Raw genomic sequence first — 15736 nt, forward strand, 5'->3', positions numbered from 1 at the left:
TCCCCTCAAGACCCGAAGGTATCATGAGTTCATATTAACAAATACTTATTCATTACAAATTGAGCACAAGTTAGCAGATATAAATGATCCCAACAGTATGAATACTCAAAGTTTACAATTAAGAGGATATTAAGCCCATTTGAATGGTATGTAGATCATCTACATACACCTATTCCTATGTCAAGAAATTATCGACCTCAAATATATAATTGGTATTATTTTAAGGCGGCCTGGTATAATTTTATGTATGTTAGGCCTAACACTCACTCCTAGTTCATTAAATACTCTGAGCAAATGAAGACCACCATAATCCCCCAGTGGTTCTACGATTGGTAGAGCTAATTTGGAGAAAATAAACAGTTATTGTCAACTCAATTTCAAAATCAATTTGAAAAGTGCCAGGTAAAGCAGAATCTCTACACTAACGGAGAATGTTAAATAGTGTAAATTTTTTATTGCAAAAAGAATTTCATATATTAACTATTGGTACTTTGATATTCATGAAATTGAAAGGATTAAATACTTAAGTAAGACCATCAAGATTAAGGGATAGAGTCCAACAGAAAAACTAGCAACAAGTTCATCCTCAAGAAAGAAATCACACCCTTCTAAAGAAGAATTAAAAAGAAGACTCAAAGAAACCTTGTCAAATCTAGATAAGGAGAATGATTCAAAGCAGATAATGGAATTATTAGATACTACATCTTCACATGCCAGTGAACCTAGCAATGGTGACATAATAGATCAGCAAGGGATAGCACAGACATACCTTCTCAATTAAAAGAAAGGTGCCATCACTCCTTCAAAATTTGAAAAGCTACTTGATGGACCCCATAAATAAAAGGGAAACTAGAAGACAAATGACACAAATCTTCAAGGAAGGAAAAGTCAAAATCATCAAAAGACATATGTTTAAGATAAAAATATAGCCAGAGACATATGCAGAATATATAAATAGTCGTCAGCTACTCCTAAACAAGTGTAGAATAAATATCATATGAAGAGATGTAAACAAATAGTGTTTGTTAGATATTATTTAGTACTTTTAAGGCATATTTAAGGCTATCAACTTGTAATAGTGGAGAGCATTCTAAAAATTACACAACTCATAAAAACTCTCTACCATTTCCCATCTCCCTCTTTAATCTCTCTTCGTTTCCCTAATAAATAAAAAGCCTTTAAGTACGTATTTTTCTCTACTCCTCTCTATTATTTGCCTTTATTTTACCTTGATTTTACTTTGTTTTAATTTATTGTTTCAAAGTTAGTTTCAAAATTTAAAGTACTTTGTAAAGTAAACTATATTAAACTGTTATTTTGCTTCTCGTTTTCCCAATCCATCCCCCAAATAGTATCAAAGCCAAGTTGTCCAGGAGTGAGTATGAGTATGAAGGAGCGGCTATAGCATTACGCTATCCTAAAGTCGATTGAAATTAGTGTTAATCTTGGAATAATCATTTTTCTGGTTAGTAATTACTATTGTTCTTCCTCTATGTTCTTAGCATTATTCCTTTAAGTTGGGTAACCGTTTAGTAGCGGTTTAGACGTTGGAAAACCTGAAATTTTCTATTGGATTAACTCTGAGTATGTGAAAAATAGAGCCGGACATGGAGGGTGTTCCCGTCGCCAAGCCTATAGGAATAAAATAAAATAAAACTAGAAGAAGAAAAGTCAGTAATTACTACAAAGAAATTATTATTAACGATTAACATCTAAAGTAGATTTTGGTCCGAGGATAGTATTTTCTCTCTCATCTACAAAAATTCTAATGAATACTTGTAAGACCCCGCAAAATTCTAAGCTTAACTCAGTCCGTCAAAACTTGAAAAGAGGTCCCAGACTAAGAAATTTCAGCCAAGTGTTTATACTTAGAAGTATTTTAGCCTTCATAAATTGGCGATCCTATTCTATGACCTTAAAATAACAATTTTTTGGTTTATTTATGATCAGGAATGTCAATAGGTCACTTCAGGTGAGTTTTAGATTTTTCAGACCTCATTTTAACCATGTTGGGTTACCAAAATAGTGGGTCAATACGATCTCGATGCGTCCCATCGCCCATCATGTGGACAGATTATTTTTCCCCAGCTTTCAGTGCAATTCCACTGAACTAATGCGAACTCAATGTGGCATGTTGATCATCACGTTGATGACATCGACGCGGTACGCCGGTCTGCGCATCACTGGACATGTTTTCAGTCATTAAAAGCCCGCATCCAGAGGGGTAATTGGGTCATTTTCCACTTGTATTCAACCCCAAAAAAACACAATATTATGTCATTCTTAGGGCTAAAACACTCATTATTGTCAAAATTACTCAAGAAATAAAACCCTAGGTCTTCCAATTGAAGATTCAAGCTTCAAAAAATTCTCCACAACATTTAGAGAATTAACAACCAAGGTATGTTAGGTGTTCATCCAAGGGTTTCCTTCCACCCTTGGAGTTCAAGAACCTCTGTTAAAACTTTATGTTTATTGAATTCATAAATTCCATATTGGGTTTGAATATATTCATGATTATGATGTTAATTGGGTTTCTAATTCATGATTTATTATAAGATTCATGTAAATTTATTGGACATGTGTGTAGTATTATGTGAATTCATGTTAAAGCCCTTAAATTTGTAGGTTGGGAATGGAAATCATGATACCTACATGTTGATTAGTATTATGTGCTTAGATTATGTTCCCCAAGTGTTTGATAAATTGCTTATGTGGATTAAATGAGAAAATCTTGATATGATAGCATATGTACAAGCTTATATCTTACAAGTGTTTGATAAAATATCTCTATGAATGAGTTGTGAACATTGTAATGTTTTTCAAGATTATGCTATGCTTTACTTTTCATGTAATCGAGTCTTACGGGTATCTAATACCTGATAATCTAGTTGTTTACCTAGAATTACAGTAGCTTCAGAATAGTCTCAGTAATGTCACATATAGTAGCATTCAGTCAGTACAGAACTTAGTATATCTAGTCATCAAATAGAACTCAAAACACTTAATTGGTTATAGTACTCAGTGAACTCAGTCCAGTTCAGTCAGTTAACATGATCAGTAACAGTTCAATCTAGCCTAGAACAGTTTAGAAACCAGTTCAGTATCTATTCAGTTGGGAGTAGAATTCAGCACCGAGTGAACCCAAGAATAGGGACTCACCTGCCAGTAGAGGGTGTGATCCTTAGAAGCAGTCCTGGTATTCCAGAACTACGTAGTCAGTGTAGGTTAAGACATCATCCTGCCAGTTGAGGGTTGATGAGGTGTTCTACCTGCCAGTTGAGGGTACCACTATTCTCGTTCTGAGCACCTGTCAGATAAGGATGACTCAGTACTTGTCCTTATCTGAGGCACGGTACTGACACCCTTCCAGCTGGGGTTACAGGTTGGACCCTAATTATTTCAGAGAAGGGCATGTTGGTTAGATGATTACCTCCCACAATTTCAGTTTTAATCTCAGTATTGAACTCAGTTCAACTCTACAGAATTAGTACTATTAGAAATAGTCACCCAGCTATTAGTAATACAGTTACCAGTAAACTCAGATATCAGTCATTTAGTTATCAGAACTCAGTATCCAGTGTTATTATGATCTCAAAAACAGCATATGTAGATATGTGCACAGTATTGCATAAATTGTATTTCATCAGTTTCAGTTATATATGTACTCTCATTCAGTTGTATTCATGATATTTAGTTAGTTATTGTTCATACATATGAACCCTTGCATATCAGCCTACCTCACTTAGAATACCAGTACATTCAAAGTACTGACGCATACCTTTTCTTTTGAGCTATGATGTTTTATATCATAGGTTCAGACGCACAGGCTCCTGACTGAACTTAGCATCCCAGACTATCAGCAGCAGACCTAGTGGTGAGTCTTCATAGTTTGAGGACAAATTTATCATATCATTTTATTTTTTAGTATTCAGTTAATTTTAGTAGTCGGACTTAGTTGGGGGACTTGTCCCATCAACTCCATATCCAGACAAATAAAGGCTTTTAGACAGTATTCAGTTGTACAAATTACTATTATTATAGTTGGTATTCTTTATCAGTATTTCAGTTTTTGAACCTTATGGCATTTCAGCCTATTTTTCTGTATTTATTACCATATTGTTACTCAGTGCTCACAGCAGATATTAGTCATGGGTTAGCTTGAGGTCCTTTGGGGTCATAAGCACTGTGTGGCTCCGGGGTGCAGACTCGGGGAGTTACAATACTCCAACCAACCAAAATGTAATAAATAGTGTTAATATTTCTGCTACATCTAATAAAATAGCTAAAACAGAAAGCGATTTACAGAATTGGAATATTCTAAAAGAAAGTTTTAACAGAGTCTATAAATCTGGACACTTTGATTTTGTAAAAAATTATAATATTAAAACTTTCGAATACACTGTTGCCATTAATAAGAATATTGAGACTATTAAATTATTAGTAGCTGAAGAAATTAATACATATATAAAAAATTACAAGTTCCTTCACATAGGTCTTATTCAAGTAGCAGTTAAACCATTATATAGATTAGGTTTAGATGTTCCTATATGTATACTTTTAAGAGATAATAGGTTATTAAAGTTTGATGATTCTTTATTAATAGTATTACAAAGTAACCTAGGCAATTTAGTTAAAAAATTACAACAGAGTTTGAAAATGAGGTGTAGGTGACTCGAGTTTTAATAATTGAGTGGAGGTGACAATTACTTTATTATGGATTAAGAAATTTGAGGAAGTTTGAAAATATCCCACAAGTTTTTTTAATTTACACTTTGATCCAAATGTAAAACTAAAATATAACAGGAAATGGAGGGAAAAAGAGGTGTATTTCTCTCTCTCTTCTCATCCCTTATTATTTTCTCTATCTTCATAATTTTTGTTGTTCATTGTTGTTGCTGTTTTACTTATCATCTTCTGTTTTATTATCATCATCTTCTACTTCATTATTATCTTTATATTCTTCTTTTCAACCATTGTTGTTGTTTTTACTGCTACTGCTGCTACTTGACCAATTTTTTAGGTCAAATTTTGTTTCGTACATCACTTTATACTTTGGCATATAGGTGACTTTGGTAAGTAAAATTATAATTTTTAGTTGAATTTGTCATTTGGGTAAACTGGTACTGATGTTTTTTTAACAATGGATAGAACCCGTTCATGAATCTAGCCATATGTTTAAACAGATTACTTAACTGTTGCGACAGATGAGTCATCTGTTGCAATGGAAGACTAGTATGTTGGATTTATGTTTATGGTTCTATAGTGACCGTAACATGAATCGAATATATGGATCTTCTGCTACAACAAACGAGTTATTTGTTGTAATAGATTAGTTATCTGTTGCATTATACGAGTTATCTATTGCAACATACTAGTTATATATGCACCGAACGATCTATATGTTGCAATCGACTAGTTATATGTTGCAACAGATGAGTTATCTATTGTAACAGAGGAGTAATTTGTTACAACAAAAGAGCAATCTATTTAGAACAATACAAAACAGCTCCTACCACAAACCAAACAGATAACCAATATGTTTCAACAGATGGTCCATCTGTTGAAAGAACTCAAGACTCTTGCTATTGCTACTGAATTAAAAATTATTCCTTCCGTCCAATCATCGACATGTTTGTTGATAAAAAGAAATAGACAGAAACATAAATTTTTCATTAAACAAAAACAAAATACATTAGGTAGGTAAATCAGATATAAATAAAAATAAAAATACATACGCTAAAAGAAAAAACATAACCTTATTCTTATTATTATTATCATCATCATTATTATTATTGCAAGCTGGCCAATCGTCAACCGACAGCAACAAGCCCCTTTTTATTCTGTAAATCTCTTAGAGCATCCTTGCTCTCACTATGCCCAACTCCTACTACAGGTCATTAACCTGCCTCTGAAGTTCCCGTACGGTGTCACACAAAATAGTAATGTCCTAAACAGGATCCTTCATATCTAGAACACGCATGAATTAATAAAAAAAATATAAAAACATAAGTAAAGAAAAGAGTCTGAATGTAATGCAACGTATACTACCAATTGGGTAAATTTACACAAAAAATATGAAAAAAACTTACTTGAGTCAGGGAAAAGGTATCTGGTCTTTGAAGAGAATGTGGTTGAAGATGTAATATGAAAGACAAGATGCAAGAAATAAATAGAGTGTAGTAAAATGAATGAGTAAAGAGGGACCTGTTTATAGAGGATTGAATTTGAATGACTTAGGCAAAAATGTGTAAATGTTCACCTCTATTTTATTTATTACATTCAAACTGGTGACTTTTTTATTATTGGAAAAAGTTATAACTTAATTAAATCAAGCTGCTGACTTTTTGATTATTGTGACAAGTCATGAATTTTCAGCTTATTATTATTAATTAGTTCTTAAATCAAAATAACTTTTTTCTCAATTAAATAATCGAAGACTTCTCACTTTTTCAATAACCATTTCTTTTAATAATAATAACTATTTTATTGAGTTGTGGCAACAGATTGCATATCTGCTGCATCAGATAACCCATCTGTGGTAATAGATATACCATCTGTTGCAACAAATGGACCATCTGTGCAACATATAATCTATCTGTTGCAACAGATTGGTTATATATTGCCTCAGATATCTACAGCTTTTTAATAATCATCATATACTTTCATTAATCCAAATTGGTGACTTTTTTATTATATACAACAACAATATACCCAGTTTATTCCCACCTAGTGGGGTCTGGGGAGGGTAGAGTGTATGCAGATCATACCACTACCTCAGGAGAAGTAGAGAGGCTATTTTCGATTAACCCCTGGATTAGGACCGATAACAGTATAACAAACACAAAAGGTAAGCACATATACACTAGTATGGTACGCAAAATAAATTAACAGTATAACAAACACAAAAGATAAGTGCATAATAAACTAGTAGGGGATGTAAAATAAACTAACACCACTAGCCCCGAGATAATACTACAGCCATAATACTATGAATAAGAAACTCCAGACACGAAGAAGCGTTCCTCTATTATTACCGACACACTCCCACCCCCTAACACTCTACTCTAATCCGAGTCCTCCACACCTTCCTATTAAGGGTCATGTCTTCCATAAGCTATAACTACTCCATGTCATGCCTAATCACCTCTCTCCAATATTTCTTCTATCACCTCCCTCCAATATTTCTTCGATCACCTCCCTCCAATATTTCTTTGGTCTACGTGTACCGATATAAATTAAAAAAATAGATTTAAAAACAAAAATGGTGAAAAATCACTACTTGTCGCCTATTTAATATTAACATCAATTATTCAAATTAAATAACCATTTTTTACGGTTAAAATTATGATCATATACCTTAATTAATCCAAAGTAGTGACTTTTTATTATAAATAAATTAAAAAATAGATTTAAAAACAAAATGGTGAAAAGTTACGACTTGTGCTTATTTAATATTAATATCAGTTATTAAAATTAAATAACCATTTTTTACAGTTATAAATTATGTTTATCATTTATTTTCTTATTATTTATTTATGAATTGTTTTTCATATTAAATAATCGAAAAGTCATGAATTTTTATCCTTTCAATAACAATAACTCTTTTTTATTAATATCTATCTATTGCAATAAATGATTCATCTGTCGCAACAGATTAACCATCTATTGTAACGTATGGTCTATCTGTTGCCACAAACGCTCAATCCTTACCTTCAACCATCAACATGTTGAGAATAAGGAATAGACAGAATGAAAATTAAATATTAAACAAGAATTAAAAATCCAAAGTCGACCAACATAGATTTTTGAATCCATTATATACAAATATACAATAAAAAATAAAATAAATATTAGGTTTCTCCCTTAGGTAGATCCGATATAATAAAAGAAAAAACAGAACCTAATTATTATTATTACTATTATTATTATCATTATTATTATTATTGTCAACTAACCAATTATCATCCGACAGCAGCAGGGCCCTCCTCAACCTTGCTCTCATGATGCCCAACTCCCACCAGAGTTCATGAATCTGCCTTTTAAGTTCCTGTAAGGAGTTACACGAAATCACCTAGTCCAAATCCGAATAACCCATATCTAGAAGTGGAGTTATGTATAATTACACCACTTAATTAAATAAAATAGATGACTTTTCGAATATACAAATTAAAAAAATGGATCTAAATACAATATTTTATCTTTATTGTATTTCAAAAAAAAAGGTTTCTTTAAAATAAATCTAACAGATGGCTAATTTGTTGCAAAATATATTTTATCTTTTGATAATTTATAACATATTGACAATCTGTTGCAACATATGTATCTATTTGTTTGATTATTTCCAACAGATAAGTTATATATTACAACAAATTGATCATCTTTTATAACAGATGTCTATAATTGTTTGATAAATTTAACAAATGTGCCATCTGTTGCACCAGGTTAGTCATTTGTTGCCATACATAGGCTAGGAAGAATAAGGTGCGCATAGATGGATGGATCCACCTTCACATGTGGGATTTATGTATTACTGGTAAGGTTATCGGGACAATACATTCACATAAACTACAATGATTTTGTGAATGCATTTTTAAACCGATTAGGCATTGATCATTCAAACAAGATCCTACATTTTATAGTTAAGTTTGATAGGTTTAAACTGACAAGGCTGAGGAGCCATAAAGATGGTGTCGATACCCTGTTACAAATTAAGGACAGTTATTGCTCATGTTTATGTGTGCCAAGTTTTAAGAAAGGATCAATATTTGGTGTCATTACAGAGATCCATTACCAATTGGACTTAACCTTAATGGTGCATTGGACTCTAAGAAGGCCTTCGAAACCTTTCACTGCAACAAGAAAGAAAAACTAATAGAAATTCCCCTAGCCTAAATTTAAATGGATGAGTTATTCGAGAAGATGATTATACTTCAGAAAGAGCCGTAGGAGAATATGTGCGAGGGAAAAAGGAGTTGATGAATGACTATATTATCTAAGACCTTATTGAAAAGGAAACATAGGGTAGCAATCAAGGAACTTCTAGGGAATCTGGCCGATAAAACTAACTTAAAACATGAGAAATCTGAATCAAGTGCAAATATAAAAGTGTATCCAGTAATAAAAATCCGTCTATCATCTCTCTCAAAGAAAAATAGTGCAGCTAGCCACTTTGCTAGGGAACTGCGACTAGTTAGCATAGTCAGAGTAATCACCTACAAAAAAATGATAGAACACCAAGAAAGCAGCTTTGCAAACACCAAGGGTTGAAATAATCTACAGTAAGTCAAGAAAACTTGTGCCAAGAAAAACTAAAGTTAAAATAAGGAATCAAGCTAAGACATCAATTTCTAAATTTTTATTGCATCCCATGCCTTCTTGTTTTTAGTTTCGATTAGGTCCACTGTTAATGACCTGATCAGAACCACAAATAAGATTGAAAGGCAGATTGAGTATAATTATTTCCTTAATAATATAGATATAATTAATTGTGTTTTCTTGACTTAGTATGCTTTCAACATATCTTGGAGAAGATCAGATACTTGCTGTAGTATGTGAATCCCGTGCAGTTGCTAGAGCACTAGTGCAATTTATATTTCCATCTATTTGATAATTTTCAAGAGCTTTGGCAACTGCACGGGATTCACATACTACAACAAGTATCTGATCTTCTTCAAGATATATTGATAGCATGCTAAGGTAAGTAAACACAATTAATTACATTCATATTGCTAAGGAAGTAATTATACTCAATCTTTCTTTCAATCTTATTTGTGGTTTCGATCAGGTCAATAGCAGTGAACCTAATCGAAACCATAAACAAGAAGGCATGGGATGCAATTTAAAATTTAGAAATTGTCATTTTTGCTTGATTCTTTATTTTAACTTCAGAAGTTCTTGACGCAAGTTTTCTTGATTTACAATACATCATCTCAACCCTCGGTACCCGCTGTCACCCCCAAATTCTGTTGGGGTGGACAGGCACCCATTTTTGGAGAACCAACTCGTAACCATATACTTTTCATGTATGTAACTATGGCATTCAAAGGTTTTGCTAGTATGAACATAATGCATTGATAAAACAAACCACGTAGGTAAGTCTAAACCTACATATACAAGACTTGGCCATTGGGGCCACAATGTTAAAAGAATACAATACTACCACCTTAACTTCACATTACTCTGCAAAGCCTCTAAAAGACACATGGACTTAGTTAAGGTCGGGACAAACCCCCGCCTTGCTCATAAATACTAAACAATACCAAAATATATGTAACAGACTCAGAAAGCTCTGAATCAAGTTGAACCTCACCAATAGAAGCTGGATGTCCTGTGCTCCTACTGGGGTGGTCTACTAGCTGGAGTACCTATACCTGCGGCATGAAACATAGTGTCCCCCCCCCCCCCCCCCCCGAAGGGTGTCAATACAAAGAGTGTACTGAGTATGTACAGCATGAAGTGACTATAAATAATACAAAAGCTCAATAAAATCAGTTATCAATATATAACTATAAAGATAAGGATAGAATACCAACTTTTCTTGTGCTTAATGGATCATGTACATTACATCCTTTACTTTCCTTTATTTTTCTTTACTTTATAAGATTATAAGGCATAATACAAATGACCATCTGATCAGTGATAAAAAAGGATAACCTATGCTAGGCATTTTAACCCCTGGGATATGTTCCTCATAAGTACACAAATTAGGATCGACCCATGCTAGGCTTTCCTTTCACCCTTGGGATACCACCCATAATGTTGGGATCGACCCATGCTACGTGTTTCTTCTACCCCTGGGATACCACCCAAAATATACATAGAATCACTTTAGATCATTCTTTTTATCTTTAAAGTTGCTGTTTTGGTAGTCATGTATTAGATTTGGAACTTTGGACCAGTAGCAAAAGGAATGCAAATATGCACTAGATGTAGTAGCAATGAGGTAGAATACAACAATAATAAAAATATAACACATAGGAGCTTAACTAACACCATAGGCCATGTTGACTAAGAGAACAACTCGTAAGGATTATTTCTGAAAGCACCCATATCATACTAGTATTTAGAAAAAAAATGGACAGATCTAGTAACAAACACATATTTAGGTTGTTTAACAACCTAACAAGTTAGAATAAGGTTGTTAACCACCTTGGGGGTTGTATGCTATAGTTATGTATGACTTGAAAGGAAGAATGCTTAGGAAGCTTACTTTGTAACAAATGAGTTAGATTCAGCCCAAAGGGTATAGGATCGATGAACCATACATACCTTGCTGCACAACTGATCATACTTTCACTTAACATCTTCCCTTTTAAATTACTAATATACAATAGCATAAGACTATTATTAGTATCTAATTAGCATATTCACACCATTTAAACTTACTAAAATAGTAATCGGGTATTAAACCACAACCAACTAATCCAAAGGTGTTCTCTCAACCTCGTTCTTCTCCAATTATATTCACACGTAATGTAACTTTTTATAAGATTCCATTAGCAGTTTTGTCATTATTGTACTCTTAAAATAGTATATCAAGTGATGTGGGTAGTAAACTTATGCAACATTCAATTCGGTGGTGTACCATTATACCCTTCTTCTACCTTTCAATGGAAATTATTCACACCTTTCCCCAAACGTCAACCAAGCATCCCCCAACATACATACATAAAATAGATCCAAAACAGCCCCAAATATCCCTTAATATGGCAACCAAAAATTAAACTCGCCATCCCTTGAGTTCTTAACAACAATATATACGTAATCCTCAACCAACACATGTATATAGGAAAAGGGAAAAAATGGGCAGTCGCCACACCTTAATTTTGGTGGTAGTTTATTACCATAATGTATATCTTTTCAAATGCTTAATCCCTTTACTCACAAACCAAAAGTGAAGAGAAAAATATCTTAATAATCAAGGATAAAGGGACTGCCAAACTTAAAAAGGGATATATTATAGTTTAATCATGGAGAACATAATACTTATAGTATTCTTAAGATGTGATCATGATTTGTTCACTTATCATTAACTTGGAAGGAAGGTTTCCAAATAACCCTAGTGGAATTTTAGGGCTACTGCATAGCTAAGAGAGAACAAAAGAGAAAATCTTGAAAGCTGTTTTTTTTGGCTAGTTATAATGAACTATAAGGGCTGGTTTTAATCCCTCTAAAAAGAGATGCTCTTGGCTGACTTTCTTGGTCATTTTTGGGCCATAATTTATCAAGTAGGTGATGCACCTACTTTCCCATTATATTGGTCCTTTGTGGATTAAAACTTATTGGGCCTTGGCTGCCCATTCTCCTCTTTTACTCTTATTTAATTTGGGCCAAAATTAACTTAGGTAGGTGGTAGTGTATTTGGCCAAATAAGTTGGTCAAGGGAGCCTAAATAGGTGATGCACCTACTTAGTTTTTTGGTTGTTCAAGAGGTCAAAGTAGGTGATTCACCTACTAGCTTAAAATAAGTCAAGCAAACACCTTAATATTTTATTCCATTTTAAGATCAAAATGCTTATAGTAAACTTAAAACTTGGTCACTTCATCCTTTAGATTCAAATAACTACTTAAGCGCCTAAGTTTAGATACTCTTATTGATGGTAACTTAATCATACCACGCTTCAATACATGTGGTAATTCCTTCAAATCTATCTTATCGTCACTAATCACATAGGATATCTGAGCCCATTACCTACCCCATAAGTCCATATCAAGTTCCACATAAGTAGAACTAGTACACATGGAATATGGGGTGTTACATCCTTCCCCCTTAGAAACATTCATCCTCGAATGCTAGCATAACTAGCTAGCCTAAACAAATATAAGACTAAGTTTAAACTCATTGTTATCCACATAACACTTGTGTATTTATACTTACTTGTTTATGACCTAAATCAGCATCTTTGGACCAAGTCTTTAGATTCAAATAAATGAGGGTACTTTGACTTCATTGCTTTTTCGGCTTCCCATGTGATTTCTTCTATTTTTGGGCTCCTTCAAAGCACTTTTACTTAAGTTATTTCTTTATTTCTTAACTTCAGAACTTGCCGATCTAGTATAGCAGTAGGCACTTCTTCATAGGTGAGTTCTTCCATAATCTGCACATCTTTAGTAGGAGTAATATGAGATGGATCTCCTATGCACTTGCGGAGCATTGAGACATAAAACACCAAATGCACCATTAAAAGCTCTTGGGGTAGGTCTAACTCATATGCCACTTGGCCAAATATTTGAATAATTTTATATGGCCCTATGTAGCAGGGACTTAGTTTTCCCTTTTTACCAAACCTCATTACCCCTTTCATTGGAGACACCTTCAAGAACACCCTATCTCTTATAGCAAACTCTAACCCTCTTCTTTTAGTATCCATATATGATTTATGCCGGCTTTGAGCTATTTCTAATCGTTGTTGTATCACCTTAGCTTTTTCTATAGCTTGATGAACAAGATCTGGCCCAAATAAGGTAGTTTTACCCACTTTAAACCACCCAATTGGTAATCTATACTTTCTGCCATATAAGACTTCATAAAGTGCCATTTTGATACTGGAGTGATAACTATTGTTGTATGCAAACTCAATTAGTGGCAAATGATCATCCCAACTACCTTTGAAGTCTAACACACAAGCATACAATATATCCTCTAGTGTTTGGATTGTACGTTCCGCCTGGCCATCCATTTGAGGGTGAAAATTTGTTCTTAAACTTGCGTTCCCAAACTCTTCTGGAATGACCTCAAAAAATGTGAGGTAAATTAAGCTCCCCTATCAGATATAATAGAGATTGGGACTCTACGTAGCTGAACTATCTCTTTAATACCTAATTTTGCATACTCTTCAGCTGTGTACTTAGTCTTAACTGGAAGAAAGTGTGTTGATTAGTGAGTCTATCAACTATTACCCATATAGAATCAAACTTTTGAGACGAGTGAGGTAGACGGGTAATGAAATACATATTGATCATATCCCACTTCCAAGTTAGGAGCTCTATAAGCTGCATATAACCTTCTTACTTTTGGTGATTCACTTTGACTTGTTGACAATTTGGACATTCAGCTACAAATTCTGCAATGTTCTTTTTCATGTCGCCCTAATAATACACCTCTTTCAAGTCATGATACATTTTAGTTGAATCGGAATGGATAGAATATCTTGAATGATGTGCCTCCATCATAATTCACTTTCTTATCCCATCTACATTAAGCTGTTTTGGCATCAAAGTATTCCCTCTTCTGTAGGCTCAAATACCTTTTTCACACCTTGTTGTACATTTTCCTTAAGCTATAAAAGAATAGGATCTATGTATTGTTTCTCCTTAACTTCGGCTACTAATAAGGATTCTGCTGCATTTTGCACAATAATGCCTTTGTCTAAAGATTCAATAAGGCAAACCCCCAAGCTAGCTAATTGGTGTAGATCTCTAGCTATCCCTTGCCTTTCCATGGGCTGCCTATAATTACTTGCCATCGCCTTATGACTTAGTGCATCGGCTACCACATTTTCTTTGTCCGGATGATATAAGATATTAGCATCATAGTCTTTTAACAACTCAGCCATCTTCGCTGCCTCAAATTTAGGTCCCTCTGATTAAAGAGGTATTGTAAACTCTTGTGGTCAGTATATATATCAACATATACCCCATAAAAATAGTGGCACCATATTTTTAAAGGAAATATAACTGTTGCTAGCTCAAGATCATGTGTTGGATAATTCTTCTCATGTAGCCACAATTTTCTTGAGGTGTAATTTATTACTTTACCATGTTGCATCAAAACACATCCTAGCCAAATCCTGAAACATCACAACATACCGCATAGCCTTTAGTGCTATACAGAAGTACCAATATGGGTGTAGAAGTCAACTTATTCTTCAAATCTTGAAAACTTCTTTCACACATTTCATCCCATTGAAACTTAGCTTCTTTATGTGTTAACTTTGTTAAAGGTGTAGAAATAGAAGAAAACCCCTCAACGAACCTTCTATAATAACTTGCCAAACCTGGGAAACTACGAACCTCCGTAGGCGTCATGGGTTTTGGACAGTTCTTCACTGCCACTATCTTTTGAGAATCAACTCTTATTCCTTCATCGGATATAATATGACCTAAGAATGCTACCGATTTTAACCAAAATTTACATTTGCAGAACTTTGCATACAACTTACAATCGCGAAGGATTTGTAACATCTGTCGCAAATGATTAGCATGGTCTTCTTCTAATCTTGAATACACCAGAATATCATTTATAAATATGATAACAAATACATCCAAGAATGGCTTAAACACTCTATTGATCAAATCCATGAAAGCTGTCGGTGCATTAGTTATCCCAAATGACATAACTAAAATCTCAAAATGACCATATCGCATTTGAAAAGCTGTTTTAGGTATATCTTTATCCTTCACTCTCAGTCGGTGGTAACCTGACCTCAATTCAATCTTTGACAAACGCTTAGCACCTTATAACTAATCAAACAAATCATCAATTCTAGAAAGGGGATATTTGTTCTTAATTGTCACCTTATTCAATTGTTGATAATCAATATACATTCTCAACGTGCCATCTTCATTACGTACAAATAACATGGATATGACCCAAGGAGATATACTAGGCCTTATGAAACCCTTTTCAAACAAATCTTTTAATTGTTCCTTTGATTCACGTAATTCTACAGGGGCCATTCTATAAGGGGGAATAGAAATCGGTTGAGTACCTGGGATCACATCAATACCAAAC

The sequence above is a fragment of the Capsicum annuum genome, chromosome 10 (assembly GCF_002878395.1).
Source record: "Capsicum annuum cultivar UCD-10X-F1 chromosome 10, UCD10Xv1.1, whole genome shotgun sequence".
Taxonomy (NCBI): Eukaryota; Viridiplantae; Streptophyta; class Magnoliopsida; order Solanales; family Solanaceae; genus Capsicum; species Capsicum annuum.